Source organism: Zootoca vivipara, chromosome 1, assembly GCF_965207765.1.
Source record: "Zootoca vivipara chromosome 1, rZooViv2.hap1.1, whole genome shotgun sequence".
Lineage (NCBI taxonomy): Eukaryota > Metazoa > Chordata > Lepidosauria > Squamata > Lacertidae > Zootoca > Zootoca vivipara.
The window spans coordinates 48,257,487-48,275,857 of record NC_142582.1 but is presented as its reverse complement, the minus strand read 5'-3'; the positions used below and the strand labels follow the sequence as shown (position 1 = coordinate 48,275,857).

The 18,371-nt window shown below is 41.4% G+C and overlaps 1 long non-coding RNA gene across 1 annotated transcript in view; it reads right to left on the bottom strand.

The window, feature by feature from the left end:
* Positions 1–1,661: 1,661 nt before the first annotated feature.
* LOC148687543 (uncharacterized) overlaps positions 1,662–18,371 on the bottom strand; it is a 35,655-nt gene continuing 18,945 nt past the window's right edge. The window contains exons 2-3 of the long non-coding RNA XR_015948314.1: positions 16,497–16,666; positions 1,662–3,006 (exon numbers count right to left, since the gene is read on the bottom strand). This is a non-coding gene — a long non-coding RNA (uncharacterized LOC148687543). The remainder of the gene's footprint in view (positions 3,007–16,496; positions 16,667–18,371) is intronic.

Below are 18,371 nucleotides of genomic sequence, written 5' to 3'. Positions count from 1 at the left end.
CTATTAAAAGAAATGCACAATAAGATGCTGATGATGTTTCCAGGAACATTTTTTTGAAATCATGAACTGATGTGGAAATATGGGGAACTGAACTTAAGGAAAATGAGAAACTAAAAGAAACAAAAAATGACATTTTCACTCTCAGCTTTTGTTCCCTTTGGTGAAGTTGAGCTTTTCTAATGCAAACTCAAGTGAGGCAGTGTGATCAGTATTAGGGAATATCACCTGAGCTATAGCTTTTTTTAAAAAAGGCTAAGAGTTTTGAAGGTGGACTGGAGGGGAGAGAGGTGGCTTGATAGAGTGGGGGGGCAGTCCGTTCTATGCATAAGGATTCCAGGCAGAGTGTAAAGGAGAAAGATGGTGCGGTCATTTTACCGTATGAGTTTGGTAATGAAATGGTCAAGAAATCAACATTTCAAATCAGGGATATTGTTTTTGCACAGACAATGAATGAAATGAAGAAGAAAGATGGGCAGAAAGGAAGACTGGGGAAGGAGGAGCCAAAATGTTTACTGATTCACTTTCAGATCATCCACCTTTTCATGGCTGTCATCTGTCCCTGCTGTGTTATCAGACTACAGAGGTGAAACTAAGGGCTTGTCCACACTGGAGCATTCTTTAGATGTTAATCCATTCCCCCACCCATTTGATTAAGACTGGAGAACTCCACACTCATATGTACTTGAATTTGTATATGAGGAGCAACTTGGTTCTATCCTATTCATGTTTCCTTAGTGCTTTCATTTCTTTTCTGGCCTTGCTGATAACTATTTCCGACATGCTCCTGAATGGGGGAACATAGCCATATTGTTTTGATCCATCTGATTTCCACAAAACCAGAAAACTGCACAAGCAAAGCACTTTAAAAAAAAATTACACCAGGTATTGCACAGTATTCGGAAAGGTGATTTTCATTTCTTTTCCGGCCATGTTTCCCTTTTGTGTTTGTTCCCACCTTGTAATCCATTGGTTGTATTATGCCAGTTCTGCAGATAGCTGCATGCAATTCTCTATTCTGTTCAGGAGTACCCTAGAAACAGTTATGATAATAGGCAGAAAAGAAAGGGCACATAGAGGAAGTAGTGGGCATGGAAAGGGGATTAGCAAAAATAATCTGTCACCCTGAGTGGAGCATTTTGGAGCCTGATTTCTCCTAGTTTGTTGGATATTTCTGTATCGTGTAAACAGGGCCGGCGCGTCCATTAAGGCGAACTAGGCAGTTGCCTAGGGCGCCAAAATGGAGGGGCGCTGGCATGACGGGGAGCGCTGCTGGCTTTGCAGGACTCGCTCTGATGCGCGGCCGCTGCACCCCGATGCCACCTACCCGCGTCCAGGGCGGGCGGCAGCAGTGGCGCCGGTGCAGTCCTGGAGCGCCGAGGGCAGCAGCGTGTGGACGACACGTGGGGCGAGAGCAGCCCCTTCCTGCGGCGCACATGCGCCGGAGCCGGGCCTTCGGCTCCAGGCACCGTCACCATGCTTTACTACTTGGACAGTTGGGAGCAGCTGCTGTTGCGCCCGGGGGTCCGTGGCTGAAGCCCGAGGGCGGCCAAGGCAACCCAGCCGTCAACATCACAGATAAGCGGGAGGGGCGCTGGGAAGGGAAGGGGGTGAAGGCTGGACCAGGCCCGCAGGGAGGAGGCAGATGCCTGGGGGGAGGGGCGCCAGAAGGTGATCTCGCCTAGGACGCAAAAACCTTAGCACCGGCCCTGCGTGTAAACCCAATTTGACAAAGGGAAAACACTGAGATCAGTGTTGTTTGAAGGGAGCATCATGCACATTAAATGTGAACACAAGGACCTACAAACACAAAGTAAACTCTGATGTGGACAAACCTTTGGGATAAGGGATTTGTCAGCAATTTATGGTTACTCAAACTTGAAAGCACAGATATGACCAGAGCCACAATTTTAAAAGAAGTCCTCTTGTGCAGGAAGAACAGAGCTCCCTTTTGTGTGGATTGTGAATAGATGACTGGTGTGTGTGTGTGTGTGTGTGTGTGTGTGTGTGTGTGTGTGTGTACACGCGCATCTGCATGCGTGTATGTAAAAGAGGATGGACAGCCATTATTTCTGAGAGAGATTCAATCACATGTTGACAAAACCAGGTTGAAACTGACTTAGAGCTCTTGGGCAATAAACCTGCTTCTCCAAATGATCAAACTTTGTGCAATATGGAAAGTGATGGGGAAATGCACTGCAAAGTGTGGGAGTTTTGCAAAGCAATCAGAGCAAATGCTCATTAAATAGCCAATGACATTGAATCTCCCTGTAGACAAATCAGAATGAAAAGCTCATCTGGAAGCTCCTTTCCTCTGAGATAGATGTGTACAGGATTACATCTTAAAACAACTCTATGGCTGTGATCCATGCACACTTACATGAGAGTAAGTTTCACTGAATAATGTGGGATTTACTTTTGAGATTGTACTGCACATCTCTAATTCACAACAGCTCCATAGAAAGTCTAGGGCAGTTTGCTGCCACTTATTGAACCTCTTCCAGCAGTTTGAAAACCAAATGACAGCAATGAGAGGGGCAGTCCCTTTCCTATAATCCTGTTGAAAAGGATGAGCTTCCCAGAAGACCTTTATACTTCCAGGCTGGCTTTGTTATGAAAAGATGCCTGTGTTTATCTAGCTTTCAAATGAAATTAAAACTAAAGTGAAGCAATGAGTCAACGGACTTGGATTTCGCTCGGTTCCCGTTGCTCTGAGCCCAGCTGCCTTGCACTTGTTTGCATTGGCAGAGGCGAGCCTTATTCGTTACAATCCCAGTTTCCATTTATAGGCATATGTGCCCCATGTTATTCCTTTAAATCACAACACTTTGAAGGGCTGACAAAGAAAACCCTACAACGTTATGCACAGCAACTCGCCCTTAGCTGAGTCCTTGGATGCTTAATGAAAGCAAAGTCTTTTCACACACGTCTTCTTCTTCCCCATCCTTTCTAACAAAGGCTTTCCTTTCTCATGTTGGGCAGTAGCACAGCAGAGAAGACAGAAGACACCTTTAAAACAAAACAAAACATTTTTGTTTGATTTTGTATTAACTAAAATTCTCCCCAAGAACGTAATCTGGGTAGCTGCTTAAAATATTAGCAAGAATATTGGCATATAAAATATTGGAGGGAGGGAGAGAGAGAGAAGGTATACACAGTAACATATATGTACACATATACCCATGTACATACATATACACAAATTCATGACCTGTCTCTTTTGCATATGGCCCCCAGTATAGTGTGAGAAAACACCAGAGGTACAATTCACCTAAAACATTATAGTCCTATTCCAAAAAAAATGTTGCTTGCACTTAAATGTGACAAATTTGTCCCATCACCTTCAAAGTGATGAACTACAACATCTTTTTTCTAGGCTGAGGCCTAAAAATAAAACAAGGTACAATCCATGTATATGCTTGGGTGTTTGTAGGCATCCAGCCTCTTTATTATTTATTAAGGTTTATACCAGGCATCCCCAAACTGCGGCCCTCCAGATGTTTTGGCCTACAACTCCCATGATCCCTAGCTAACAGGACCAGTGGTCGGGGAAGATGGGAATTGTAGTCCAAAACATCTGGAGGGCTGAAGTCTGGGGATGCCTGGTTTATACTAAATGGTGACTTTAGCTGAAAGTAAAGTTTCTGGAGAAAGACAGGATATATACATTATTCTAAACAATATCAATACTTTAAAATATCTAGTTAATCCAGAAGGCCTGGATACTGGGTAGCTGAACCTTTATCAGTTATTGTTGGTTGATCATGATTACTCACACATCCAAACCATACAAAAGCCTTGGAGAAATCCAGATGGTGAAAATTCCTCCCACTTTGTGGTAATTTCTCCTTTCACTTATCTGGATGATTTCCAAGGCTCCCCTACTGCCTTAGTCACTACCGAGCCAAATATGAACTGTGGTCATAAATCAGTCTTCTCCATTCTGGAGCAGACGGCCTCGCATGAATTTGATTCTTCAGTCACTTTCCTCTGAATTCCCTCCAGTTCGGTTGTCTGCAACTTTTATAGAACTGTTTGCCCAGAGGCCCTGTCTCTCACTTAAGGTTGCCAAATTAATATTTCAGCTATAAGGGGGACACTTGGCGTGATGTGGTATCTGAAAGAAGAGACGTCAACTCTATTCTCACCCTGCTATAGTCAAGAGACCTGACGATCCCAATTCATCAGCAAATCAAACATGGCGATAAATGAGCACGGGGGAGGAAGGGAGAAATATGAATAAGCATCAGTATCATGGCCTATAATGCAGTACAGACTGCCCTGGCTATTTTTCCAGACCCAAAAGTATAGCCAACTCAACATGTTAGTTACCTTTATCGCAGATGCACTCAAAGCAGCTCCCACATAATGCCATCAACTAGAGATGCTGGTGAAGAAGAATTTTGGCATGAGTAGGAAATTTCACTGGACACTCAGGGTATGTTTTTGTTTTGTTTCCAAGGGCTCATTTCAGATTGAACATGAATCCTTTTGGAGTTTTTTCCCAACCCCAGAGGGTTCCCAGACCTCAGATCCAGGCCCTTCACTCTGTTTCCAGTAAGATATACAAAATAGTAGCTGCAGGGAGGATCTGTGCATAAACCTGCAGTTATATCTGCTGCATGGGCATGGGAAAGAGAGGAAATTTGATCTCATTGCTAGAGCAAATGAGCAAAATTCCCTCTTTAGCTGTGCAGCAGTAATAAAACACCTCAGCTAAACAGGGAGCATTGACCAGGATGTACATTTGGAGGCACCTAGGTACATGCTCTTTGTTGCTCGAGACAGGATCCATGTTTGTGTATGCACTCTGATTGGGATCCAAATCTGGATTTTAGTGTGGCTAGAGCTGGTCCAGAAAGAAAAGATCTGTACCTAGTCGCATTTGCTGGGTGATTGTCTGGGATCACAAAGTAAAGGAGACAGAAGTCCTCATGATGGTGCCAAAGGAGCAGATTTCCATGGGAGCAATAGCTGTGAAAAGACGTGAGAAACAGCACACACAAAAACTGGAAGAGGGGTGCATCTCAAATCCTTTGAAAGCATGAACTTCATCTTGAAAACATTTGAGGACAAAAACTCAGCGCCACTCTTATGTAGATCAACCCTTAAGAGTATTTTCCACAGGCAACACCTTGTTCAAAGAATAATTGCTTTCAGGATAAGCATGACACCTATCCTTTGGCTTCCTGTAGCTCATTGGGGATCAATTACAGCACAGTGGCTGATCTGCTTTTATACTTCTCCTTCTTTCATGCCAGCTTGCTTAGTCCAAAAGAGCTACTACCCCTGTTACTGAGCCTATAATGCTCTTCTAATACTTTGATCAATCCTGTTTCTAAAAGATTCTCTTTGCTGAAAATAATGAGCTTTTTTTAGTGGACAAAGAGCACCATTTCTTCCTGATAAATGTGGTATACCACTAACCAGCCATGGTGACCTTTGCAGGCTTCCATTGACCTTGTCACCAAGCTCTCAGAAAATTCAGGCAAGCCTAAAAAGGCCTGGTCATGGTGTTCTCTATCTGACACATGGGAGCTGAAGTGCATTGTGAAGATAAAGGAGTACAGGATGAAACTTTTTTTAATGCTATTGTAAACACAGTCGTTGCAAAGTGAAAGTTTAGAGCATCCATCTCCAATGTTCCAGGGCATAATACGGTCTCCTAGATGATAGGATGGGCAGCCAATTCATGGCTTAACAAGCACTTGGAAAGAAGACAGGCTTTGACGGGACAAAGTTCCTGTTTATTTATGCCTAAGAGAACTGGATAGCTTGTAATTTTGGGAAGGGAGTATTGCACGCTTCTGCAGAACACTCTTCCGTTGGTTACAGTTTATGGGTAGTGATTGCTGTGTCTGATTCACAAACTGCACGCCAGCAAGCTGACTTATGCACATGAATGTCACAGAGGCCTGACACCAGAGGCAGAATCACACACAGACAAGATGCTGGCTCACACATCATCCCCTCTATTTCCAAAGGTCAGAGAGCTGAGTGGGGATTCTAATGTAGCCCAAATGGTGGCATCTGCACACAAGAGAAAGGCTGGAAGGAACTTGAAGGTTTGCAGAAGCACACACTTACACACACACACCCTTTGTGGGGGAGAGAAACTATAAGGCAGAAGGGGAAGCTCAAATACCAACATAATGAAAACTGAATGTGCTCCCAAACCTCAGATCCAGTTCCTTCCCTTTTCTGTATTTAGCTGAAGGGAGGATAGCCTCATAAGATTGTGGCAAAGGAATGAGAATCGATGTTTTGCATATCTGATATTATTTTTCATAGGTATATTGTTATCAAAGGGCTATGTTCTCCAAACTGCAGGTTGCTGTTCTTTCCTATTGCTCCAAGAGTGTAAATATTTGCAGAGGAGCAATTATGAAGCATCCAGCGCCTTACAGGAATGTAGAACTAGCCAACTGCAGAGTTTTCAAGCAAGAATGATCTATTTCTCCATTTGGATACAGAGCAACTGTGCATTGCACTGCTTATGCATTTAGTTCTTTGTTGCTGCACTGTTGTGAATAATGGTGGTTCAATCTTTTTAAAAAATATTCATCTTAAATCAGGGATGGGGAAAGTTAGACTGGAATCTGTCAGTATATCTCTAAGTGGTGTGAAGTATATTGCAATGGTTTATTATTCCCGATCTTTTAACAATAGCAACAACAAAAATGTCCTTTCCCTCCTTAAATGAGGCTGCCAAAGAAAAGTGTTGGGTTCACCATGAGTGAACTTGTGTGCAAAAGGACTGTGAGTCCAATTCAGTTGTGGTTAGGGATGGGCAAATCTGTCAATTTAGTCTCCATTTCTCATTTTTCCAATCTTCAGTTCTCCATACAATTTTGTTTTTAAAAGCCCCATGGAAATTCATCAGCATTTTAGAGTGAATTCATTCACATATATGCATTTTAATGCATTTTTGCCTGATGCATACATTTTTTTGCTAGAAAATTACCTGACTATAAAGCTTTTTCACATGCTATTTTCACAATTACATGCCTTTTATGCACAATTTAGCCTTCTAAATGCCTTTTGTACACATTACCTGTCTGAAAGGTAAAGGTAAAGGGACCCCTGACCTTTAGGTCCAGTTGAGGACAACTCTGGGGTTGTGGCGCTCATCAGGCTTTACTGGCCAAGGCTGCCGGCGTACAACTTCCATGACATGTGGCCAACATGACTAAGCCGCTTCTGGCAAACCAGAGTAGCATACGGAAATGCTGTTTACCTTCCCACCGGAGCGGTACCTATTTATCTTCTTGCACTTTGACATGCTTTTGAACTGCTAGGTTGGCAGGAGCAGGGACCGAGCAACGGGAGCTCACCCCGTCATGGGGATTTGAACCACCGACCTTCTGATCAGCAAGCCCTAGGCTCTGTGGTTTAGACCACAGCACCACCAGCGACTGGAGAAGTGCATTGCAAAATTCAGAGAAATGCGAATTTTAAAAGCTCACCTTGGACAAAACTTTGCACAATGGAGAAAGGAAAATCCTGATGCAACAGCAGCAACCTGTTATCATCCTCGAGTACTGCATCTAGGGGCTTCTGCGTCACTCTATTCAGGGACTGCAAATGTGAACCTGCCATGTGAACGCCTCCCAGCAGCTGTCAAGGAAATAAGCAACTATCCTACCTTTAAAAGACATCTGAAGGCAGCCCTGTTTAGGGAAGTTTTTAATGTTTAATGCTGTATTGTGTTTTTAATATTTGATTGGGAGCCGCCCAGAGTGGCTGGGGAAACCCAGCCAGATGGGCTGGGTATAAATATATTATTATTATTATTATTATTATTATTATTATTATTATTATTACCTAGCAGCTATTTAAAGAAGTAAGAACATTGAGCTGGCCAGTGAATCGTGCTGTAAAAAAGCAGTTGCCCAAATTGCTGTCAGACAAGAAGAACGTGAAATAGCTCCTGGTGTTTGCTTCTTCAGAAATAACAAATACCGTAAGAAAGACCGTCATTCATGCAGAATGACAAATATTACTGTTTGTAGCTCTTCATATAGTGTTTCTATATGGACATGCCTAATCTGCTCCAGAGGCTAGCTATATCCACATTTTAGTGACATCCTATTAAACAGTCTTGCTTCTAAAGGCAATGGTCTGAACTGAAATTGTTGGTTTCTGTTTTATATGCTACATAAACTACACATTGTGTATCTCTTTCTCTCTCTCTCTCTCTCTGTGTGTGTGTGTGTACGCGCGCATTTAAGTGACAGAAGCAAAATGGGTTTCTTGGCCACCACTTCTGAAAGCACCCAAAGAAGTTCCAGCTTTGCTTGAGCTGTCTATGATTCCAGCAGTGAAGGCAGTTCAGTCTCAATACAAACTATCTTGTACAAATGCCTTGCCCTGTCTTGTATCAATGCAAACCTCAGGAATAAGCGGGACAACCCCATTTGCCCAATACAGGCTCAGCTTTGTGTAAGAACTGCCAACACCTCTGAGAAGGGAACGTTTCTGGCTTTCAGAATTTGGGGGATTTTAATGGACTTCCTGAGTCCATAAAAGATAATGGCCCTGTTACTTCTGTGAGTTCCCAATGAGTTTAATGGCACAAACGCACATGTAAAGTGAGAGCAAGCCGGCCCTTTTCCTGTTCTCTTTCCTCCAATAACCTTTCTCTCCAGAATCAGCATCTAACAGAGCGAATTTATACAGGTGGTACTGAAATGTATGCAGAATCAGATTGTTCAAGATTCAGAAATGAAACACATGAAAATACACACAAACTTTGTTTTTCTGGACAGTACAGTCTAAAGGTACCCATCCACATGCCTGCAAGCATACATGCTGACACGTGTGTGTGTGTGTGTGTGTGTGTGTGTGTGTGTGTGTGATTGTGGGGGCTGTGTGTATTTATAAGATACACAATCAGAAATGTCATTATCCACAAATACAGTTATCCAAACATAAAGAATTGTGCTGATTCAGATATCTGAATATTTATTGAATTGAAAAATATGTTTAGATTCTCATTTGGGAAAAAACAAAACCAGAATCCTTTCTTCTAGGTATCATGTCAGAGGAAATAAAAAGAATGGTCAGACCAATATTTGTGTATGCAACTACGGCCACAAGGTTATTAATTGCCAAAAATTGGAAAAGCAGCAGCGTCCCAACTAAAACAGACTGGCTATCTAAAATAATGGAATCTTGCCGAATTAACAGGGAGGATAAGAGGAGATATGGGACAAAAAGTGAATAAGGAGTGGGCTATCTTTAAGGAATACATCAAAATCTATGTGGAAAAAGTAGAATTTTTGACAGATACTGAGTAAATCCAGAAAATGATTAGAGTGAAAGGAGAGTAAAGTTAAAATAGAAGAAGAGATCAAAGAAATAATGAAATGTGTGTAAGCTAGTTGGAAAAATAAAGTAGTGTAACAAGAACGGCTGGAAGTCACGTCACGTGGTGGGTGTCCGTGTGGAGTAGGTGTGTAGGTATGTTGATATATATAGTATAGGTAGGTATTATATAGAGTAATGTAGGTATGTTTTATGCTATGAAAATGAGGCATTGTGTTGTGTATATGTATTGTGTAAATGTAAATGTAGAAATAAAAGAAAAGGGGGAAAAAAGAAAATTGTCAGCTCATAATGTGAATACTAACCTAATGAGCAATTTCCAAGGAATGCATTGTGTTTGGAAAGTGGGACCTGTGTGTATATCCAGATAGAAAAAATTCTGGGTTCTTGCCTACCCTGCATTTTGACTCCCACACTCCAGATGTGCAGTGACCAGTGCATAGCGATACAGTATACATCTCTGGCTTGGTGTCCGAAGTGAAAGGGGTATCTTGGTTTCTCCTCAGTGCACTCCATTGGGAGTGCTCCAGTGTTCAGCTGCAATGCCCTCAGCACTGAGTACCCTCAGCAAGTGCTTTCTCACTGGCCACAGCTCATTGACTGAGCATGTGCTTTGCATTCAAACATGCATTTTTAAGGTCCCAGCTCCATCTCCAACATCTTCCGTTATTAGGATCACGGACAGAACAGTTGGCAATTGCCTTTCCCTTCGTCTAGTGGTATGGAGCCTTTTCAGACTCAGGCATGCATCTTTTTTCTTAAGCATGTATTTATATGATGCTCATGTTGCTGTTATTATCCACCTTAGTTCAGACTGTGACCGGGCATACGGCCAAGGATGATGGGAGCTGCAGTTCAACAACAAACAAGGGAACTGTTTATCACATCATACACACTTGTTAATGCCCACACAAATTCTTTAAAGGCAAAGAAAGCCTTTTTTTAAAGGTATTTTTGTTTTCCATTTGTCTCTCAGAGAGCAAGAGCAATGCAAGATTAAGAAGGGGTAAAGGAGAAATGGCAGGCTGTTGCTTGTTCACAAGTGGATTTACTCACTGCTTGTCCTCCAGCTCCACTCTGCAAACTGGGGTGATTTGTTGCAACAAAACTAAGTAATGGGCTAAGCATTCCAACTTGGTGGTTTAAGCAGTGAACGGGAAGATCCCCTCAGAAACTGGCTTTACACATGTTCTTCCAACTCTTGAAATAAGTATTTATCTGTTCTCCAAAGTTGTCATTTAAATTTCAGCATAAATGGAAACAAAAATAACTTGTGATACATGCTTTACTGGGTGGGTCTCTTCTGCTGTGAGATTTCTATCAAATTTCCTGACCCCCATACAACCTACATTCCACAATGTTGACACTATGTGTAGAGATCAGCTCCTCGAACTTAAAGATTTCAGGTCGTTTGTTGGATTTTGTCATTTCTGGAAAATCGTGGTTCCAGGAAAGCATCCCTGCTAAAGTTTGGCCAAGCATCCAATAAGATTCTAGGATGTTCTGACACGCAGAGGCAGCCTGCATCATGAGGGGCCATATTGTCTGTCACAGGCCTCCTTGTAGATACATTCACTGTGTGTACTTTGCAAGGCACAAAAGCAGGCAAGTGGGTGGCGGAGGCCAGGGGGGTGGGAGGGGTGGGGGGGAAAGGACAAAACAAAACAAAACCTCATGGCCTTGTAAGCATAACAGTTTAGTCTGCTTTCAGGGACATAAGCTGGCAGTTGCCTTTGTAGTAACCCGCATGACAACAGCAAAAACATCAGGAGTAATTAGACAAAATGATGGTATAAATTCAGCCCCCTACCTCTAAACCACCCAGCTCCTCCTCCAATCAACTCATTTGGAAACAATGCATCTTTTGTGGCCTCCAAGTCACTTCTTAAAAAGACAATCAATTTCTTTCTTCACTGTTATAGAAAAGAATGTTCTGCTTAGATAACCAATGTTGACATGTCTCTTTGGGGTGGAGGGTGGGAGGACTTCTCTGGGACCGTTTATTATGTGTCCCCTGCCAGATAACAGCCACCCCCCTCTTCACCCACCCCTAGGAGGAAATCACTCCATCTTTTGAATGCAGCTTTAAATCCTCCCCTATGTGTGCCAGCCCCATTGCCTCCACAGTATCCCTGATTGTTCAGCTGTTGGAGGTGTACATGATCGAGACCCAATTCTCCTTGTTCCGGGACTTTGGCTGGTTATGGATAATTGGTCATGCTCCATCCAGCAGATCAAAGAAGCGCATGAAATTCTCCCTGCTGCCTTTCTCTCTCTCTCTCTCTCTCTCTCTCTCTCTCTCTCTCTCTCTCTCTCTCCCTTTGGAGTACGACTGGTGGGTGGTGCTAGTGGCAGGCAGGGGCGGTGATGTGGCTTGGGATTGGGGACCACGCTGGATTTATATGGAAATTATCTAAGTGTGTGGCTTTCTCCCTTACCCACTTTTCCAAAGGAGTCTGAAATTTAATCGTATTTATTTTAATGAAGGGGAACAGTGCAAAAAAGCAAGCCATGAAGAAGAAGGAAAACGTGGTGGGTGATCCCATTCCGGTTGATGTAAACAACATCCAGCAGCTTGAAATTTCTGTCCTGAAGATTCTCATAGAAGGGAGAGAACCTCTCTATCCTAACCTAACTCCAGTGTGTTTTGAAGTCTACTACAGTCTTGCCCAGTGTGGCAAGAATAATAACTATTATGGCTAGCCAGAAAGAACAGTCAGTACAGGGACCCTGGAATAGGGACGGTGGAGAAATTTGATTGAGTCCACATTTAAAGGTCACACTTTCCAAAACAATACATGAACCAAAACACAACCACCCTTTGATATTCACAATAATAATAAAATAATAATGAATCTAATAGTGAAAGTAACTTAAAACAATGAATTAAATTTGGAGGAAATTGCTTTACAAATGGTATATTGGGAGGAATTGCAGGCCAAAGTGTTGATATTTTGAGAAATTTGTACTAAAATACTGGGGAATTTTCAAGAGGAACTTTTTTTAAAAAAAGCAAACTGATGCAGAAATGTGGGGAACTGAACTTTCAAAAAATGAAGCGAACCCAAACCCTAAAAGTGTTTTGAAGGTCAGGGTGGTCAAATATTATATTCAATCTTAAAGTCAAAATGGATTGCAGTAGGACTAAGAAGGCACAGCTCATAAACCTACGGCGAATTAACATTCACCTCTGGATCATGTTTCATTGTTGTAACTTTTAATTTATTTAATCATTTTTTTGATACAAACATCAACCACAAATGACACATACAACAAAAACCATAATAACAATAATAACACAATTTGACAATTCAGATTTGAATACATTGATATACCTATAACTACTGTACACCTTTTTTAACAATATTTTCCCACCTCTCTCTCCTTCCCCTACTTCCCACCACTATCCGCCTTATCGCTTAAATATTTGTTCCAGATTTCTTCATATTTATCCATTCTTATTTTGCGTCAACATGGAATTCGTTCGTATGTAGCTAATCTGTCCATATTATCAATCCATGTGCTCAATGGAATATTTTTGCAGCTCTTCCAATTCATCAAAACAAGTTTTTTTTGCTTCTAATCTAGCATCATACATCCATTTTTATTTTTTTGACCCCTTGAAATCACCCACATTACTGGAATATAATTTAGAAGTAAATTCAGTTCCCCTAAATAACAATTTCTTTTTATTACTCTTGCTATAAAGATCCTCACCTTGCACCAAAATGATCTTATCATCGGGCAGTTAATCAACATATGTACTAAATTCACTTTTTTACTCCGACATCTCCAGCAGCTGTCTGCACTTGTTATTTTCTTCTGGTATAGTTTTGCTGGAGTCCAGTGGACTCTGAATATTATTTTCTGTTGAAAAAGTCTTAGTCTTAGATCCATAGAGGCTATTTCTGTTGATTTTATACTTGACTCCCATATATCATTTGTTATCTGTACCCCTAACTCTTCACTCCATTTTTGTCTATCATATTCTAAATCATATTTCTTCCTGTTGAGTAGGGTTTTATATAGTGCAAGTGTAGAGTTTTTTGGTTTTGTTGCAGAGATTAAATTTTGTAGCAGCATGGGTGTTTCCGATGCTGCTATAGTGTCAGGGCCAAAGTGCCTTTCCAACATACTGTATGTTTCAATTGGATGTATTGCCATTGTGTTTCACTGGTTAATCCGTACTTTACTTGCAAGGTTTTATATTCCTATAATTTTCATCAATTAATTGATTCAATGTCAAAATACCTTTTTTCATCCAATTTTGCCAAATTATTACTTGATTTCCAATTTTTAATTTAGGGCTGGCCCATATTGTTAATTTCTCATGCTGATAGGGGTCATCAATATTTTTATTTTCATTCATCCAAATTTTTATAGGTACTTTAATAGTCTCCAGGATAAAAGGATATTTCATAAAATTAGAGCCGAGTTTAGTCCACCCTACAAGACGCTCAAAGAAACTATATTCGAGAGAAGTCCAATTGGGATTCCTGCTAGCTCTTCCAATAATTAGTCTTACTCAGCAGGTAAGCCTGGTGATATGATTCCAGATTTGGGGGCCCAAAGCCGCCTTCCTTAGTTGGAAGTTGCATTTTATGTAGTGATATTCTAGAAGTTCAGCTCATAAGTTTATTGTTCTGTCCAAAGGCCATGACAAACTTGCACCGATAGTATTAATAAAATAAAACAGAGCTTATATCCATTATATGAGCCACCATCCATGATGTAAGAGAGAGAAGTTACCAGAGACACTAACAAACTCAAATCCAACTTGATTTCAAATTATAGCTCCAAATCACCACAATATTTTTTTAATGATTTTATCAAACTCCTTTTTCTTGTCTCTCTACCCCCACCCTTGCAGTGCAGAGAAAGTCACTCTCTGTGTTACGAAGCTATTATTGCCACTCAAAAGAAACCAAACTATTTCTGCCAGAAGTACTTGCTTACGTGTGTGAACAAAGGTTTCAAAATCTCTTGGGTTTCTATATATGGGGCAGGCTAAAAGATAATGAATGATGTCTTTCACCTGAGGTTGACCACAAATACAAAGTCTGCCTGAGTACAGGACCTTTTTGTGGCGGCGATTCAAGACTGCAGGGGGCATCCCTTGGAAATGCAGTTCAATAAAGGCAAAATTAGAGGAAACCAGCCAAGAATGTATTAATTATTATGAGAAAGTATGCAAATCAGGATAGCAAAAAATATAAGATTTCAAGTCTGGGAGGCAAGGAATTTATGGAACAACACATTAAAAAGGAAGAGGTAGAGCAGGCTATCAGAAAACTTCAGAAAGGCAAATGAATGGGTCCTGCTGATTTTATAGTTGAAAAACTATAAAGTATTTATTGATCTTTTGAGTATTTATTGATTTTTAGGTCTTAAATAAACTACATGCTCAGGATGAAATACCACAAGAATGGGAAAAATTTTTACCATACAGTGTAAGAAAAATAAAGAAAGAAATGGAACAAGTTATTATAGACCTATAATGCTGTTAAATTTTAACTATTTTTTAAACATCTGTTCTAAATGAAAGGAAAAATAAGGTGGTATTCAAATGCATAAATCAAGATCAATTATAGTTCATTAAAGGAAGAGCATTAAATATGGATGTGTATAGACTATTGAATATAATAAACTTCATCAAACAATAAATTAATGGGTGTAGGGGAAAGCATATGACAGGCTTGAATGGAGATATTTGAAGGCTTGCCTAAAACAATGTGGACTTACTTCAACATTGGATTGATTTGATTTAGCCATCGCTGTTTGTGCAGATGCTCTTTCTCTATAGCAACACTGGAATTACATTTTATGTTAATCCCCTTGGCTACTGTTTTCGAAGGTTGCTGGATCAATTTACTAAAATGGGGGGAAGAGAAGTCAGAGGGGCTTGTGGATTTCATTAAGGCTTCCCATCCCGACCCCAATAATTCAAATGTTGTTCCACAGACCAAGGCCCCAGAGACAGGGCTTTCTTAGCGGTGACTCCTACCCCATTAAATATTTTTCCGTGATGTACCGTATATCGCCAGCATTAAGAAAATTTGAATAACTCATCTATTGTCCATTGCTTTCTGTAGAAAGGGTGTTTTTATTGGCTGCTGCTGGGTTTGTTGGGGGATCTGTTGAATATCATTGTACTTGAACTGTAAGGCTTTCTAAAATTAATGTAATTCTTAATTTGCTATTAATGTAAGCCCTCTTCATAGAATTATAGAAGTGTAGAGTTGGAAGGCACCCCAATGGTCCCCCAGGCCTTCAATACAGGAATCCTTCCCACAGCCATCTCTGGGTGGGCTCGAACAACCAACCAGAAAGACACACTGAGCCCTTCAGAAGACTATAGTCTCAAAAGACAGCTTAGAAGCATTTTAAATATGTTAAATAAGTATACTATATACATAGGTAGCACGAGGAGGGATTTGATAAGAGGTGCATAAACATGCTCAAACTGTGGTGGATAATAGGGAAACCTCTGTGCCTCTGATTCATCCTCATCTTGCCCAGAAAAGGGCTGAACTAAAGCTGAAGACACCAGGTATTAATAATAATAATAATAATAATAATAATAATAATAATAATAATAATATTTCACTTTAACTTACCCAGGGCAACCCAAAGCAACTTACAACAAATGGACAGATATGCCACCTCCCACCACATAGATACATTAAAAGTAAGAAGAAAAAGAAATACATAAAAAAATATTCTACTCACTTCTAAAATGCCACAGATAATTAAAGGTCAAAGGCCTGGTTATAGAGGAAAGCTTTTGCCTGGCTCCTAAAGGTATTTAATGATGGTACCAGGTAAACCTACCTGGGAAGAGCATTCCACAAATGAGGAGCCATCACAGCAAAGGTTCATTCTTGTGTTGCCACCCTCTAGACTTCTCATGGAGGCGACACATGAAGAAGGCCCTCAGATGATGGTTGTAGGGCCTGGGTTGGTTCATATGGGGAGAGGCGGTCCTTGAGGTATAGCAACCCTGAGCCATTTAAGACTTTATAGGTAAGGCTTATGCAGTAGCAGTAGGGGGTCTGGTTATGCATCACACACAAAAAGAGGACAAGAAGGGACACACCTTTTTGCAAAATTTGCATATGTAGAAATGCAGATTTAAAAATACTTGTTACAATTCAGATAGATATACATCTCACCTAGTGGGGAAGCCTGCGAACCAGTAACTGCATGCCTGCTCAGTGTGCTCTCCAGGTATTCAGCACTGGTGGGCTACTTTATCTTAAAGAGGACTTGGATTAGACAGCCCTTTCCAGCAGAAGATGCCTTCAAACAGAGTATTATCCTCCTTCAAGCAGAAGACTGTTCTCTGTAAAGCAGAACACATGGCTACCCAAAGCAGCAGCAGGAGAGGTGCGTCATCAGAGAAAATAAGGAGGTATGGGTGAGCCAAATGGCTAGGACATACTTGGTAGAGCATAGAACCCTTATGTATGGTACAAACGTCACATGGTAAAGAGGCCGCCATTCCTAGAAACCATTTGTCCAGCTATGAACCTTGTCCAAATCTCCTGTCATCTCTAATTTCTGGGACTCCCACTGCAAAAGGCTGGACAGACAATGATAGCGAGCCTCATCTCATGCCTAGAATCTAGTATGTGTGCTGCACCTTGGCATGCTGAAATGTTAAGTGCCTGATCTGTGTTGTGAAAGGCGCTGAAGAGCAGCCTCTTCCCTTCCGGGCCTACATTCCCAGTGCACAAATCACTTCAGTCAGCGAGGCGGGGAGGGAAGGAAGCCCACGGGGGTTGGCGGATCTTGAGTTCCATTGTGTGCTGTTTTCACTGCCTGCATGCCTGTTTATGTCTCTTTCAATAGGTAATGCTTGGGAAATTGTTACCTGATCCATCCCTCCCTCCTTCCACCTTTGTTTACAAATGCAATCTGGTTTGATTAATCCCTGCTTACTTTCTTTCTCTCCACTCTGTCTGGGCCCTCATCAATTGAGTGATGTAAGTGGTAACCAATCTCTCCCAGGCCCACAAAGTTAGTTGGTCGTCTTATTTCCTTATTTATTAAGGCAGACACCTTAGAAAGGCTGGAAAATATTACCAAAAAAAAGCTCAAGAGACTTGATTCATGGAACAAGGAACAAGCACTGCAGCCTTCAAGTCTGCTACATGAAACACCTCTCAAATGAAGCACGGTCATACGCATTTGTTCATGGGAAACTGCATTATTTATTTATTTTCAACCTGATCTTGCCATGTTGGTTAGCTTGTCAGTAACAGAGTCTGCCTCCTAAAATGACATCTCTGCAGTCACCTGGGAGGTCTCAGCAAATCACAACACCAACCACGCTTCTGGCATGACAGCAACCGCTGCTTCGCATTCACAACACACAATATTTGGACAACATGCTATGTGGGTTCCCACACACACACCACACACACCTTCCGGGTACCAAACAGGCATTGCTGAGGGATTTTAAAATAACTTTTGTGTTTTCCAGAAAGAGAATGCTTCCCCCTAGCCTAGAGTGCGGAGGATATCATGTGGTGATTTTCGCTTTTGGTCATTTGTCTGGAGAAAACTTCATTCAGGCAGGGCAGAAATCAAGGACATCAACGCTAGGCAAAGTCAGAGCCAACTAATTCTGTGTTTGTCCCCATTCTCCTCCCCACCAAGTTCTGCAAGGGCAACTCTGAGACAAATGCCCCATCTGCACTATACATTTAAAGCAATATCATTCCATTTCCCCGCACGATATCCTGGGAAGTGTAGTTTGTTATGGGTGCTGAGAGTTGTGAGGAGACCCCTCCTCAGAGAGCAGTCGTTCCCAGAGTTCTTTGGGAAGAGGGATTGACAAACTCATAGCTGCCAAGTTCTCCCTTTTTTTAAGGGAAATTCCCTTATGCTGAATAGGCTTCCTCGCGAGAAAAGGGAAAACTTGGCAGCTATGGACAAACTACTCTGATGATTGTAGCTCTATGAGGGGAATAGGAGTCTTCTAACAATTCTAAGTACAGTGGTACCTCTGGATGTGAACAGGGTCCGTTCCGGAGCCCTGTTCA